This window comes from Coenobita brevimanus, chromosome 60 (genome assembly GCF_032717465.1).
Source record: "Coenobita brevimanus isolate Jiangsu-jjx chromosome 60, ASM3271746v2, whole genome shotgun sequence".
NCBI classification, from domain to species: domain Eukaryota; kingdom Metazoa; phylum Arthropoda; class Malacostraca; order Decapoda; family Coenobitidae; genus Coenobita; species Coenobita brevimanus.
Window position 1 is genome coordinate 37261740 of NC_137013.1, and position 15319 is coordinate 37277058.

The window sequence follows — 15319 nt, forward strand, 5'->3', positions numbered from 1 at the left end:
GAAGTGGGATGACCCTAGTCGCTCTTCGCTGTACTTTTTCAAATTTGTTTATGCTTTCCCTCTGCTGTGAAGCCCACACCTGGATGGCATATTCTAGGAGGAGGTGAACGTATGTTCTGTATATTGTGGTGAAACCTCCTACTGTCCAGTTCTTGAATGTTCTTTTCATTAGTCCAAGGATACTGTTTGCTTTTGATGTTACCTTATCTATGTGTGCATTGAATTTTAGGTTATTACTAAACAGTATCCCTAAATCCCTTTCAGATGTGACTTCTAAGATGTTGTTTCCATTGATGTTATGTGTTTCACACTGCTTCTCCCCACATGCATGACTTTGCACTTTGTAGAACTGAACTTCATTAGCCATGTTTCTGTCCAGTTCATCATTTTGTACACGGTTGTCTTGTATTTGTTGATGAATTTCAGGTGTTGCTGCCAAATTGTAAATCTTCGTATTGTACGCAAATATCTTACATGTGGAGCTCAATGTTTGGGGGAGGTCCTTTAAGTAAATTAGAAACAACAAGGGTCTAGGGGTCCCAGCACCAATCCTTGTGGGACATCACTGGTTACCTTTACTGGGTCAGACTCAATGCCACTGATACAGACTCTATGGACTCTCTCTGTGCGGACATCCTCAATCCACCCTTAGGAGGTTTCTTCCTATTCCTACTTTCCGAAGTTTGTATGTTAGTCTGGTGTGTGGAACGGCATCGAAAGCTTTGGCGATGTCAAAATACACCACATAGGCCTAAAATGGCTCATTTGTGTCATGAACCTTAGACCAGTCATTTGGTGTTTCCAATAAGATGGTCAAACATGACCTACCACTCCTGAATTCATGCTGGTTGAAGCAAAATACGGTATATTTCTGTCTTCAAAGGATTTCACCATACAGTCTCTTATTCCTTCCTCAAGTACTTTTCCAATGACGCTTGTTAGGCTGACTGGGCGATAGTTCTCTGACTTGCCTTTTCTGCAACTCTTGAAAACTGGAGACACTATGGGCATCTTTCCAACTTTGTGGTACTGTTACAGCCTGGATACAGTGGTTGAAGAGAAGGGCTAGGGGCTCACTCAACTCCTCAGCTCTTTCAATACCTTTGGGTGGATTCCATCTCGCCCCGGTGCTTTATATTCATTTAGTGCTGAGGCCTAATAATAATATTTGTTTATTAATGCAAAGTATACTACAGAAACCTGGATGATCTGATTATGTGGTTAGAACAGTAATGGTGGTAAAAATGTCTTTGAAACTGCACTCTACCTTCTACAGTACTTACTGTAGCTGAAAAGGGCCATGATCAAGAAGACACACCTATGGAATGAACAAAGTGATGGGGAGTCCTCGGTCACTGGTGGGCAACTTGCACACTGAAGGCCTCAACAGATATGTGTACTAGGATCATCAAAATGCCACCAAGGAGGGCAGGGGGAAAGGTCAACGATCCCAATTGAAACCTAGTTTTCCTTCCCAAAGGATAGCACAAATGGAATGAAAGAACTGTGGCTAAATGGAATTCATCATCATCATCATCCGGACCTCCTTTCCCACCCAAGGGCAGGGTGAGGAGTATCAATGTCCAGACAGCACAAACTTGCCCAATCCAAATAGGCCACACTTCCATTCACTCATCACTGAAGCCCCTGGAATCCTGGCTCCACTGGATGTGCCAAAAACATTCACCACATCCTGTAGTTTCACACAGCATATCCAACTGAGTCAATCCGGACGCTGCCATGCTCACGAGGGGTGCAAAAATCCTTGATCACGCACTTCTCCTCACAAAATTCATCCAGCCAGCTCAATCTCTTGTCAGTTCCCTAGCCTCACCGACTTCCAAACCTCTCTTCCTCACACACTCGTCCACCACATCTTTCCACCTTCACCTTGGCCTACCTTGCCTCCTCCCTCCTTCAAATTCGCTCAGGTATACCTTTTTAACCACTCTATTGTTATCCATTCTTTCCACATGACCATACCATCTCAGGGCACTCTGAGTCTGGTGTCCACCGACTTCCTCACTCCACACGTTTCACGAATCACATTATTTCATATCCTATCCACCCTCTGTATTCCACATACATTCCTCAGCAGTCCCATCTCCACTGCTCTTACTCTTGACTTTTCATTTTCATGCCACACCATAGTCTCACACCCATATGTTAAAGTTGGCACTAACACTCCCTCACGTAAGCCTCATGCAGCTGCAACACTCAAGCCTCTGTTTCTTATCAAGGCTTTCATTGCACCAGCCACTTTCCTTCCTTGTGTCACTGTACTTTCCACTTGTTTTGCACATTTTCATCTCTTTTTTATCACTGTACCCAAGTATTTGAACTCTCTCACCAATTCCAGTCTCTCTCCATTCACTGTGACATCACACTGGAAGTCACCTTCTCTCTCAATAACCATTACTTTACTCTTCTCTGCATTTACTCTCAAGGCACGACGCTCACAGACATCAGCAAAACTCTGCACTAGCCAACTGAATTTTTGTCCAGTACTTGCAAGCAGTACTGCATCATCAGCATACAACAAATTTGAGATATTCCATCTATCACCATTCATTACCAGCGCCATCCCTCTCTCCATTACTCGTGTTTTTACTTCTCTCATCACCTCATCCATATATATAATGAACAACCAAGGGGACATCACACAACCTTGTCGCACGCCCACACCGATCGTGAACCACTCACTTAGATGCCCATTAACCCTTACACGTGCTTCGCTACCATCATAAAAACTCTTGACAGCACCTAACAGCTTATCATCTACACCATACATGCGCAAAACTTTCCACAATCCCTCTCTGTCTACTTTGTCATATGCTTTTTCCAGATCCATGAATGCCATAAACACCTTATGGTCCATCTCACAATCCTTCTCTGCTACCTGTCTCACTGCAAATACTTGATCAACACATCCTCTGACACTCCTAAAGCCACCCTGTCCATCACTCACTAGGACTACTGATATCTCTCTTACTTTCTCTATAATAATTCTTCCATATACCTTCCCTACCACACTCAATAAACTTATGCCACGATAAGTCTTGCACTCACTTCGCTCACCTTTATTTTTGCACTGGGGTACAATCACAGCCTCTTTCCACGCTGCAGGCAGTTTCACTAATCCATGCCTTCTTACATATCTCCAACAAGCACATCATTCCACTCTCTCCACTACACTTAAGCATCTCTGCATACACCTCATCAACCCCAGCTGCTTTTCCATTTTTCAGCCGTTTCAAAGCGCTCTTCACCTGTGTGAGTGTCACGTCTCCTGGCATTGCATTCCTTCTCTGCACACCCCAAAATCAATCATGTTTACAGCTTATCTGCTCTCCCTATTCCCATTTATCAGGCTTTCAAAATATTCTTTCCATCTGGTCCTTACTACATCTCCATGGGTTAGCAACCTACCACCTGCATCCTTCACACCATCACATTTCTTTCCGCTTTCACTTCTACATTTCCGCACCTCTTTTCAGAAAGACTTCCTATTTTCAGTGTAGTTCGCATTCATTTTTCTTCCCAGATGGGATACAAAGAAAAAAACTGGAGGTTAATATACAAAACAAATTCAGAAAACATGCTAATACTTTATGACTACAGGTAAATGCAAAGAAGTAAAAAGAAAAGATGAGACACGGATCTGTAAAACGAGCAAAACTGACATCCACGGCAATAGATTCATCTAGTAGAATGATAGTGGCAAAGGAAAAAGAATGGAAAACTGGAGAAATGAAACTGAGTCCGCTAATATTTCAGGACGACATTGTGGCTTTGCAACCAAAGAAAACATACAAGAAGTCATAAATACCACAGAAGTATGAAGTCATAAATACCACAGAAGTATTTCTAACATTAAAAAGATTAAAACTGAATGAACAAAATCTAAACAAACATCACTGGTTGGAAACAGAATAGGCCTTGAAATTAATAGAAAAGAAATACAGGAAAAATCATCACATAAATATATAGGAAAAATAATACAAATACAAGGAACACAAGATGTAGAAAACAGAATAAAAAAGATGAGAATAGCCACAAATGAAAGTATGAACATAATAAACAAGAAAGAAATGAATGAAAAGAAGATAAAAACACAAGTGAAACTGTATAATGTGTGGCACCAGTTGCACTAACTGGGGCAGAAGTGTGGAAGAAACTGAAAGAGCAGGAGAACAGGGAATTAAATAACATACAAACACAGTATCTAACCATGCTGCTGAAGGTGCCAAGAATACCACCAAAATGTGCAGTTATACGAAACAAAAGGAATGAAAATTGAGCACAAGATAAACCAGAAGAAATTAGAATACGGCCATACCACGTTGAGTACACCGCTTCCCGTCCGATCAGCGAAGTTAAGCAACGTTGGGTCTGGTTAGTACTTGGATGGGTGACTGCCGGGGAACACCAGATGCTGTTGGCATCCCTACGTGTCAAGTGGGGTTGGTGGAGGATTAGTGCCCCTCCCTGTAAAACAATTAACTCTAAGCCCCTGGCCACCCCGTTTGGGATACATGGCGTCTGGCAATGAATGAATGAATGAAATTAGAATATTATACAGACCTGAAAAATAGAGAACAGAAGGCGATAGAGGTAAAAATGAAAAGTCAGTGTGAGAAAAATGAAAGAGAATATATTACAGAAATCTATCTATTGCCAGACACCTTAATCCCGTACAGGGTGGCCATAAACAAATCGCCTCCATGTCACCCTATCCGCCATTTCACTGTCCTGCTCCCAGCTCACACCCCCCTCTCTCATATACTTCTCCACTCCATCCCTCAATCTCATCCTTGGCCTCCCCCTCCCTCTCCCCCCCCTCAATCACTCACATAGACTCTCCTTGTCAGTCTCTCACTCCATCCTCTCTACATGGCCAAACCACCTCAATGTGTTTCTCCTAATGCTTCCTATCAGATCCACATCCACACCACAATGCTCCTTCACTTCATTTGACAGTCTGTCTCTCCATGTGACTCCACATGCTCCTATCAACACATTTCCACTGCTCTCACTCTTGACTTCTGTCCCTTCAACAAGGTCCAAGCTTCACTTCCATATGTTAGAGTTGGTATCACAATACTGTCATGTAGTAACTTTTTCACTTCCAAGCTCACTTCCCTGTTTCTTATCACTGCTTTCAAGGAACCAGCAATCTTTCTCCCTTGTTGTACCCTTTCAAGCACTTCACCCACTAGACCTCCATCCCTACTCATCACACTACCCAAGTACAGTACCGTACTTAAACATATTCACATTTTCCATTTCCTCCTCTTTGAACCTCATTGAACATTCACTGACTTCACTTCTCCTAAAGAACATCACTTTACTCTTCCCTACATTCACCTTTAGGTTCCTTTTCTTACACACTCTCCCAAACTCATCCATCAGGCCTTGCAGCTCCCCTTCATCTTCACTTAACACAGTATCATCTGCAAACAACAGTACAGGGAGTTTCCAAACACTGTCCTCTCTCATTAGGGCCGCTCCAAAATCCAATGCCCTATCTCGTATATATCTCTTTTATAACCCCATCCATATACAGATTGAATAACCATGGAAACATGACACATCCTTGTTTCAATCCAACCTTCAAACAGAAAAATTCACTCAGTTCAGTATCCACACACACTGCAGCCTTAGCACCCTCACACATACTCTTCACAGCATTCAACAACTTCCCATCTACTCCATACATTCTTAACACTTTCCACAATCCTTGTCTATCCACCCTGTCAAAATCCATGATGGCCACATACAACTTCTTTGCCTTCTCTAGAAACTTTTCCACTGAAGATCTAAGAATGAATATCTGATCTACACAACCTCTTCCCTTCATAATACCTCCTTGTTCTTCTCTAATTCCTCTATTATTTCCCTCACTCTGTCAAAAAGTATCCTACCATATACTTCTCCTTTTACACTAAGAGGACAAATCCCCCTACGATTACCACACACTTCTTTTTCCCCTTTTCCTTTGTCTATCTATCAATCTATTGCCAGATGCCATAATCCTGTAAGAGATGGCCATTTGACTTTTGAGTTATTTATTTTATGGGGAGGGGCACTAACCCTCCACCAATCCATTTGTTGACACACAGGGAGCACATATGGCTCGGTTATATGGTTACCACCCAGCAAAATAATTATACCTGACTTTCAATCCTCTGGGACGACTCTAGCTTCCCCCCAGGCCAAAATCTGCATATCTTCCACATCCATTCTACTCCTATCTCTCCCCCCATGCTTCGGCATTTCATAACCATAAGTGCTCAAACCATAAGTGCTCCCTACGTGTCAGCAAGTGGGTTGGTGGAGGGTTAGTGCCCCTCACCGTAAAACAAATAACTCAAAGTCAAATGGCCACCCCTTATGGGATTATGGCATCTGGCAAAAGATAGATAGATAGATTTTTTCCAGACTTACGATGATCTTCAGATTTTATTTGTTAGTTTTAGTGAGTTATTTACGGTGTTAGGCTTAGGTTAAGCTTAGTAAACTGTACCCCAAAATGACAATGTTCACACCACCTACGGCTAAAAAACATTAAGCTAAGTCTAAAAACAGTTTATAAATCAACCTAAACACAAAATCTTAGTCTAAAATATCTGCAAAATTGGTTTTAAAAAATCAAAACCCATCGTCAAACTGGGGTTTGGCCACCATTAGGTGGGTATGGTGGTATTTCTACCCCCATCATCAAGCCGGGGTATTGCATCTAGGAGAATCCTATATCAAGGTATAATATATTTGTGTTAAGGACCAGAACAATAGATGTAAAAGAAAATTTTAAGAAAAAGTATGAAAATTTATATGCAACGTGCCAAAATGAAAATGAAAATAAGATTCATATATATAACTGTGCAGCATATCAAGATATAACAAGAGAATTAAAGGGAAAAGAAAATATGGTAAATTTTTAGAAGTAACCAACGTTTTCTTTTATTATCATTTTTATGGTTTCCAATGCAAAGTACTGTGCTTTAATTAGTTTTGACCCCCATTTTGGGGGGAAAATCCCCCTTTTGGAATTTTGAGTAAGATTTCCAAAAGCAGGTTTATCCCCCAAAATCAAGATCAAGATTAATTAAAAACACACTATTTTGTATTAAACTAACCCAAACTAACCTAGGCCTAATCTAGAGCCTGACATAGACCGAATGCACACGCAAGCACCAGCCAACATGGCGCAACATTCATCTGTTACTGAGCAACAGCCTAACCTAAGCCACTATATGACTACCCCTACAAAATTTGCTCCCCCAGCTCAAACTTGGCTTAAAAGGTAAGTCTTAGTTAGAATAGTTCAGGGACGTAATATAATGAAAATTGGTAACGTTGGTTACTTCTACAGTTATACCGAAAATATGAATGAATACTTAAACAGAATAAACTAGAACCAGTAGCAAAAAAAGTAAGACAAATTGTTAAAGAGAAACAATTGTACAAATACGGTATGAATTTAAGAAATAAAAACCAGTATGAGGAACAAAAAAAAAAAAAAAAAAAAAAAAAAAAAAAGGGATAGGAAAAAAAAAAATGAATAGAACACACTCAAGCAAGCAGCAGTCAGTCAGATGATGAGCTCCTGGATGGGAGAAGGTGCCAACAATTACTACTGTCTCCTCAGTACAATGCAGCCTAGGTGGATGTTAAGTGTACTCTGTAACTGAATTTTTGTTCCTGATTTGCTCAAAATATATCAAGCCTTCTTTCAAGTTCCCCCACTGTTTTTTTACGTTATTACAATTACAATTATGCCCTAGTATCACAGCTTGGGCAACTGCAAAGTTGCTCCCGCAAGTCATGAATGATCCAGATCCCTGCGCCATAGTCATGGTGAAAATGGAACATCCTAAATATGTATTTCCGACAGAATAGGCATAAAAAAGACCTCCCTATTCTAACGTAATGGACAAAAACGCCGGGCATATCTACTGTAATGTAAGAGAATACTAAAAATAAAGACTGAAATCTATATTTCCTTGAAAGAGTAACTTAAAAGGTAAAGTAATTTATGTTATTTCATTACATACCAATAGCCAGACCCTCACCTGCAACCCTGTGCTGAACCACTGCCCCAGTGGATGAACGCCTCACACGATCTATTTAGGAACTTCTAGTCTTCTACCGTAGGACTCTACTGGTCCACAATTCAGAGTTCCGTTGGCCTTCTGCAGGTGCTGCCTATTCCTTCAACGCTTCTTGTTCTTGTTCTTGCCGGTTTCGGGTGTTAGCCAGCAGCTCACCAACCAAAAATTTTGTCCCCGCGCCACAGCCGGCCCGGGACGGCTTCAAATTCGCGAATTTCTCTCGAACGCACACGTGACAGTGACACTGACATCGTATTTACATCTGCTTGGCAGGAGACTTCGGTACAATCATACGAGCCATCCTCTTAATTCAGACAACAGACGTGGCAAACAGAGAGCAGTTAGTATTGCAGTATAGTTTTCGTACATTTCTGAGTATTCCTCGGCTTAAACATTCAAATGATGGGGCGAAAACAACTAAGAAGAGTTCGGCTCTAAATCTGCTTTAAGAACTGTAGTAGTAGAAATTTGGCTCTGTCCAACTAACCCTCATTTTTTGAATTAATGGTAAATGTACGCTTTACTTTAAGCAGCAGAAGGACCTCCTCCAGTTTGTTTTCTGTATTTTTCTGACTTTTCATAGTGGTTAACAACTGTTTTGAATTGAACTGAATTGAAATATTGTTGTAAAAGGTACAGAGTGCTAATACAACAAAAGAAGGTGGTGGGTCTTGCCACACCCTTCTTCAGCCAATACATGTACATACAGTTAGTAAATGGATTTGAACTGAAATACTTATTGTTGTAAAAGGCACAGAGTGCTGATACAACAGAAGGTGGTGGGTCTTGCCACATATCTTCAGCCAATAGTTATATACAGTTAGTAATTGGACATTCGTGGGTGTGGCCACACCATTTTTTGGTGTAACTACATACCCTTTGATAAAAAATAAGTTACATTCTATGTGATGAAATAAAGAGGCATTCGTATGCTGTATTACATACAGGAGTATAGGGTAGAATTATCGAGTTTTAACTTTTTTTCTTTTCCCTTGTTATCATCATGTTCCTTATGCCTCACAGACGTACGTAAAGGCGGATCTGCTAAGATTTACCCGAATGATCGAACTTGGTTGTTAGGTTGGGTTAGGTTAACATGCAAGGTTTGGAAAGGGTAGTAAAAGGCGACCGGGATGTATGGTGGAAGTGTCCGCCATCACACTCGAGAAGGAACATGACAAAATACTTCCCCCACACATCACCTCACATGCTACACGGATTTCTTCTGTGAATATCTTCCACACACCTTCCACGTCCCCAGTCCCAATCGCTCCTTCACTTCCCCCCTATATTCTGCCTTTTTTTTTTTTTTTTTTTTTTTTTTTTTTTTTCCTCGTAACTTTTCCACCCTCCTTGTAAGAACTACTTCCTCCTGTCCTTCCCTTCTTCAATTTCTCCATTTCGTCTGGACTTTGATTCTGACCACCACCAAGTGGTGGTCCGAAAGTCCACTCCCCCAACTTCTATATACTCTTGCATCCATTACACACCTCATCCTTTCATCCACACACACACATAATCAATCATTGCCTTCCGTTCATTCAGTTCACCATCCACCCTTCTCATCACTCGCCACGTATACCTATGGATCATTTTGTGCCTGACTAACCCCCTCCCGGCACAAATGTCCACTAAAGCACTGCCATTCTCATCCATCTCAGCAGGCACACCCCACTCACCAACCACTCCATCCACCTTCACATTACCTACTTTTCCATTTATATCTCCAAAGACACTTTCTCACTCCTTCCAAACTTTTCCATGCACGCTTCCATATTTGTCCAGAACTCTTCTCACTCTGGTTGCACGATCTTGCGCTGGCGCATACACGCACACAGTCGCCCACATTTGTAGTCCAACTTACAATCTTACCCACACAATCCTTGAGCCAACTGATCCATACTGTCTAATATTCTCCTTCCATCTGTTGCTCACAACAATACACACTCCTTTTGCCCTCTCATTCTCACGTATTCCCGCGCATATACCCCATCCATACTCCCATTCTCTCACACTCTCACCTCACCATTTAGTTTCAGTTAATCCACATACATCCACTTTCACACCCTCAAGCACCTGGACAATCTCTCTTTCACCTCATCATTTGCACCCTTTACATTCCATGTAGCTATCCGTACGAAGCCCTTTGTTCGGTCCTTAGTCGTCACCTTTTGGTCAGTCCTGGTCCGAGGCTTCTTGCTCGTATTTTTAGATACCGGTAGTTGTTTTCTGGGGAGGGGCACTTACCCTCCGCCAACCCATACATCCACTTTCACACCCTCAAGCACCTGGACAATCTCTCTTTCACCTCATCATTTGCACCCTTTACATTCCATGTAGCTATCCGTACGAAGCCCTTTGTTCGGTCCTTAGTCGTCACCTTTTGGTCAGTCCTGGTCCGAGGCTTCTTGCTCGTATTTTTAGATACCGGTAGTTGTTTTCTGGGGAGGGGCACTTACCCTCCGCCAACCCATTTGTCACATAGGGAACACGTGTTGGTTGGTGATAAGGTTACCACCCAGCGTTGTAAGTGCTTTCCTGGATTACAGGAAATCATTTGGCTTGCCACTCAATGTAAAGCTACCCCCAAAACAAGGTATCACTACACTGAGTGGGTGGATAATGGGTGATCCCACCTACCACAAAGAAGTTCATATTCGAATTATCTTTAAAAAAAAAAAACTGTATTAGTGACGAAAATTACATAAATATGGGAGAACATGCACCAAACACAAAAGATCCCAATACTGCATATTGGAAAGTAGCTACAGTATCATTTTGTTCTTCTTTCAGAGGATTATAAATGATAATTTTATAGTTTCTCCAGCACTAAGAGAGCTTCATGCTATTAAGATACTCTTGATAGAATAAACAGTATGCAGCAATCATAATTTTTGACAATTATAAAATATGCCAAATTTATGTGACAATGGTTGGCTGGGATCACAATGCCAAATCTACCTCTGTCATCATTACTCCAATCTGTAAAATGGTGTATTGTTTATCTTATTCTAAGTATCATCATCTCAACTTCTTTTCCACACCCTTCCCCAAGATGGAGTGAAGGAGGGTCCAGACAATATAAATGGGGAAAATACAGTATTTAAGTACGACAGGAGGACGTGAATAATGGTACAGCCAATCCCATTTTGCCTGTACAGTATTTTAGCATAAGGGGCCCCCAGGCAAAGTTACAATAGTCCAGATAATAAAGGTGACCTATTTATTCCCCTACCAGCACATTACATGACAAGAAGACCCTCCAGCCACCTCATCATGGTTCAAGTCACAGCACAAAATGCACTTCCTCATCCTTGGTTTGCGTGTTTAAAACCACCTGGAACTTTCCTCGTCAAAAAGGTGGCCAGTCACTTGACACAAATGGTATGTGAAAAACCCGCAATTACCCCTTGGACTCTGACCTGTAAGGGGCACAAGTAGTTGAAATATCTTAACCAAACAGACTACAGTACCAGGTGTCCAACTTGATGTCCCCCCCCCCCCATAAAGGAAACTAAGTACATTCATTCATTCATTCATCATCCAATCCTGTGTTGCCCCATGAGGTGCGTAGGAGGCTGGGGCTTGGCAAGTTGGTGCTGACATTTAAGATGAGAATGACCAGCCTCACTCATCCCTGAGTGGCATTACATGAGCAATAAACCCCAATAACTGCAAATGTAGGGTAACAGGTAGCATCTTCATCACCATCATCTAAATCTAATTTCCCACTCTAAGATGGGGTTAGGTACATGCAGAAAGCCAGGAAAAAAAACATAAAATTAAATTAACCAGCTGAATAAGCCACACTTCCATTCATTCACTACTCAACCACTTGGAGTCCTGGCTCCACCTGATAGAACTTATGCACATGCAGAATATGTAGATATCATACATAGCGAAATGGGCCAGACAATCATTTATAACACCTCAGTGAATTTCACGACTGATGCTACATGGGTAATCGGTCATCAGCTACTCTCACAAACTTGGTAGAACTGTGTTACAATAAGTAGTAGAAAAAACCCAGCCTGTCTGGCCATGCAGACTCATGAACTGCAGGCAATTAATCCCATACAGAGAACCAATGTTGCCTTGAGGTGGACAAGGCCTTGCCACAGTGAGGAATGGGGAAGAGTGTGGACATTTGTTTCCTGGAACACCACATCTGAGTCTCCACTTGGTTAACATGGACACCATAGTATGCTCCACATCACTCCACTATTTGATTATGTGGTTAACACCCAGTGAATGGTTTCCTGGGTTAAAGGAAACCATTAGATTTGTCACTCAGTGTGGAATCATCTGAAGTATAGTAAACAGCACTATATCAAGTGAGTGGATGATAGCTGCCACCACCTACCACGTTATAACATGTAATTACAGGGTACAGTATATAATACAGAACAAAGATTGCTACCTGTATCTTAATGTCACCATCAAACATTGGTGTTTGTGCTCTAAAGTACAGGAATTAAAAGGATGTGGTTCTTTCAATTTTATTATATCTACCAAAGAATCAACTACAAAAAAAAAAAAAAAAAAAAAAAAAAAAAAAAAGTTAAAACGCTCTCCTTAAACTTGGTCCCAGACGTTCACAATTATTATTTAAAAAAAAGAAAAGAAAAAAAAAAAATAGTATTTTCACATACAGTATAAGAAATGCACAAAAAAAGTACTGTAGAAAAATACCTTACATTATGGTTGTGCTCTGTACATTTTGGCACCTTGGAGATAGTAGGGTGTACGAGGATGGTTTGGCAAGTGTAGTGAGAGGGGTTAGAGACTGTAATAAACACTGTAAAAGGAGAAATAGGCAGATACATTAAGGTATGGAGGAGGGCAAGGGACTGTGCTAAACCCAGATAAATTAAGACTTGGGGGGGATAATGTATGGAGGAGGGCAAGTCGGTATGATAAATATGCAAAAATGAAACAGATTCTGTAGGGAGGAGGGCAATAAAACATGATAAATATGAGAAAATGATATACACAAGAAGATTGGGTAGGGAGGGCTGCAAGAAAGAATGATAAATAGATTAAAATGACACAAGAAGATTAAGAATGACGGCAAGAACACATGATAAATATGACAAATGGAATGATTTTGTAGGAAGGAGGGCGAGATGCCACGAAAACACAACAGAATCTGTGTATGGAACTTGTGGTGGGAAGATTACAAAGTGGCAATAAATATTATAATACAAAGAAATAAAAATTAGTCAGGGATGCAGGAGAGGTGATGATCTTGTACTTTGACAGGAAGTACGGGCAGTCCTTCTCTATGATTAATCTGGTTTTATTATTACTAATACCGATTACTTCGTTTAAGGGAACCTCTTACAATGAAACAAAAAGAACAAACTTCTTTTGCCTCTTTGAACTTCTTTTTGCTACCACAGAACAATTTTGCTTGGGATAAGAGAGATCTCTCACAATGAATGATTAAGGATATGTGAAAGTAAACATACTACTATTGATTAAAACAATTCACAGTACAGTAGTGCAAATTCCTCTGAGTTATATATATATATAACTTCAAACCAGTTCTACATTGAATCATGAGCAACATTGTATAAATACTGTACCTGTACCTGAATTACTTCAAGAACATGCTGCTGATGTAAGTATGGTATGCCTGAACATAAAGGAAAAGAAATGGCCAATAGTAAACAGCAGAACTGATCAAGAGGAAGGTAAGATCAACTGATATACTTAGTGGGGAAACTGAACATGAATTGGAGGAAACAGACTAACATCAAATGAGAATCTTATGTACCAGTGTTACAATGTTTTTCTTCAGAGATTACTGTACAGTGAACAGTATGGAAACAATACCGGTATGAAGATGCAGTCCCTAATAAATATGAATATATGAGTAGAAAGTCAATACAAGACATACCCCCTCCTTACTTTCCTTGCCAAACCACCCTAGGTACTTATTTTGTTTATATTCAAATTGGCCACTTGAAGCAGGAAGAATATTTTTTTTTTCCTTTGGAGAAACCTGATTACTTGTTCCCCGCCAAGATCTCATACGTTTTGCTAGGCCGGGAATAATGCATGACTTCTGCATTAGTTCGGCCCTAAAAGAGGACCCATTCCTGTTGAAGATTTAGTGATAAGGCACTTCAGGCAGTGTGTGTTCAGGTCCTACTGAGAACTGGACAACAATAATGTGTTGTGTAAGCCCCTCGAGTCCAGGTAACACCTTCTTTAGTTTATTCTTCCCACTATCAGATTCTATTACACTGGGGAGAGCTCTGCTGTACTGAAGGGGTGTGTTAAGTCTACATCTAACCCCTCCAGTTCCAAAAGCCTATCCTACACTTAATAAATCTGTCAGAAGGATAATAATCTAATGAAAAAAAGACATTCCTGGACTCGGTGGGTTAACATGTGGTGAGATGATCAGGTAGAGTTGGCATGGGATAGGGGAAAGTAGTATTTTTGTTCACTTCTTATTTTTACACATACTCCAAGTTCACACACTAAGTACGTTATAAACTTTATATGTATAATTTTTTTTTGCATTTTTCATTCCTCGTCTTAACCTCTTCAACGCGGTGACACATATTTTTTTAACTTTGCTATCTCTAGATGGTTATATTTACCTTAAGGGAGACAAAACAACTCCTCTAGTGGTAGTCAATTATACTCATCTGGTCGTAGCAATTAAAATTAATGTCATTGTAGTGAAGGGGTTAAAATCGCCGGTGCCAATACAGACAAACACCCGCCACTGGAACAGACCGGGAGCTAAACGCTACAAGAAAAAGGGGTTTTGTACTCTCAGTTCTATGTGAATTGAATTTGGCCCGGTTGTCCCATTCAGCATGGTCCCCAGGTGCTCGTCCACTTTTGACTCTTAATAACTAGCAAAAGATGCAACTTTCCAGAGTCATGCAACAATCATCAAGTCCTTCTGTTTTGCAATGAATCTTCTAGTTCATCACTGGGAAAAAATAAAATGTTCTTAAAATTAATTAAAATAAATAAAAGTAACATTTTGCTCAAACTAAATCAACTTCTGCATGATTTAGAGTTCATGAACTCATATCACAAATTTGAAATTTAATTGCAGGACTCTGGCTTGAACAAGTGGCTGGAACACTCAAGAGAAAAAGATAGGAAAAATTTACCAGTTTCCCTCAAATTTGTTTTTTTGTCCTAATACATTTTAAGCTCTTACTCATGTTACTAAA

The 15319-nt window shown here is 40.5% G+C and overlaps 1 non-coding gene across 1 annotated transcript; it reads left to right on the forward strand.

The window, feature by feature from the left end:
- The first annotated feature begins 4325 nt into the window (after positions 1-4325).
- On the forward strand, positions 4326-4444 carry LOC145403513 (5S ribosomal RNA). The gene has a single exon (XR_013898030.1). It is a non-coding gene; the product is annotated as a 5S ribosomal RNA (ribosomal RNA).
- The last annotated feature ends 10875 nt before the right edge of the window (positions 4445-15319 follow it).